Genomic DNA, 1722 nt, shown 5'->3' with positions numbered 1-1722 from the left:
CTTCTGTGCTATTGTCCCACCCTTGAGCACTTGAGATCCCATTAAATAATAGAACAGAATATATATAACCTTGCTTCCAGAAACTCTATGAACAGTGCTCAGGTCTTTCATTCAAAGGGTTGCTATGAGTCATCTATGACTTGATAGCACTTAACAATAATAACAATGACAACACAGAGAGAGCTACATTGGCCTAGTGGACAGAAAGTCATGCTACCAAGCCCAAGGTGGGTGATTTTAATCTGTAGCCATCAGTCCTGGTTTAAGTTGTTTTTTGTCAAACATTCTTCCAAGTGATATAGCACTGGTCTGCGCATTGCTGTACAGAGGTAACTCGTGTGCTTGCTGTGATGCTAAACACTGTGATACTGATGTGTCTAATGTGATAATGGTTACCCATGGTGGACAGTGTTTGGTGGAACTTCCCAATTAACACAAGCTTGGAAGCAGGAGTGGCATCCACTTGCAAAATGGCTTGCCTCTGGAAACTCTATGAATAGGTTCAGGTCTTTCGTTCTTGGGGTCGCTATGAGTTGTCTATGACTGGATGACACTTAACAACAACAACAACAACAACAAGTTATATATATATTACATTATATGATCTAATAATTTTTAAAATTAATCTTAATGAAAGTTTAAGGATTTTTTAATATCATCCAATTTAAATTATCAGCTCTGTAGTCAATCAGGGAAAATAGCTCAATTGGAATTGACAAGTTCTGAATCATATTGGAAATTTTAATATACTTCTAGGTAAGGAAGGAGCTCTGGTAGCATAGTGGGTAAGGAATTGAGGTGCTAACTAGGAGGTAGGCAGTTGGAATCCACTTATTGCTCCAAGAGAGAAAGAAGGGCAATCTCTTACCATGCCATTTACAACCTCTGAAAATCCTCTAGAGGGTCAGTTATGAGTCAGTTTAGACTCTTTGGCACATATCAGCAACAGATCTGCACAAGAAAGAAACAGAAATGCAGAAGAAAAATAGAGATTTGAACAATGTGCAAACACAGAAGCTTGAATGGATATGCATATCCAATATGAAAGGATTTGCATCTCACAAACAGAATACGAGTATATTTTATGCTCACTTTGAATAATTACCAAATAATTAAGAAAGATGCATAGGAGGTATTTGACAGAAGAAAAGAAAGCAATGCAGCTACGGAGTCAGATATTGGGATGACACAGTCACAAATCAAGGCATGCCCATAACAACTAGAACCTGGAACAAGCAAATAATTAGTTCTCCTATTGAGCTTCTTGAAGGAGTGTGACTATTCCAGCTTCGTGATGTTGAACATTTGGCCTCCAGAAATGTGATAGGTTAACTTCCTACTGTGTTGTTTATTATTGAGAGCACGGTTGAAAATACAGAAGCAAGAGGTGCTAGATGACCTCTAGAGTAAGGACCTAAGTTCTCAAGGACAAGTCAGAGAAAGGCTAGTTTATAAGGTGTGGGAAGATACTGAATTATTAGATGCTGAGAAAAACCAAAATAGGCTTGGCATAATAGTTTCCTGTGAGGCACTGCTGATTAAGTGATAGAATCCTCTATTTCTGGCTAATTCACTTGATTATTAGCCTCTACTCATTTTTAAAAATAACTTTATTTTATATTGGATTGCTTACAAAGTTCATATACACTGTGTTCACACTATCTTTCATTCACATTGTGTTTCATAATATGTTCCCATTTAGAAGGGCAATATACAAAGGGT

The sequence above is a fragment of the Elephantulus edwardii genome, unplaced genomic scaffold (assembly GCF_000299155.1).
Source record: "Elephantulus edwardii isolate Elephantulus edwardi_28Jun2011 unplaced genomic scaffold, EleEdw1.0 scaffold00085, whole genome shotgun sequence".
In the NCBI taxonomy this organism is placed as follows: Eukaryota; Metazoa; Chordata; class Mammalia; order Macroscelidea; family Macroscelididae; genus Elephantulus; species Elephantulus edwardii.
This window is presented reverse-complemented; position numbering follows the sequence as displayed.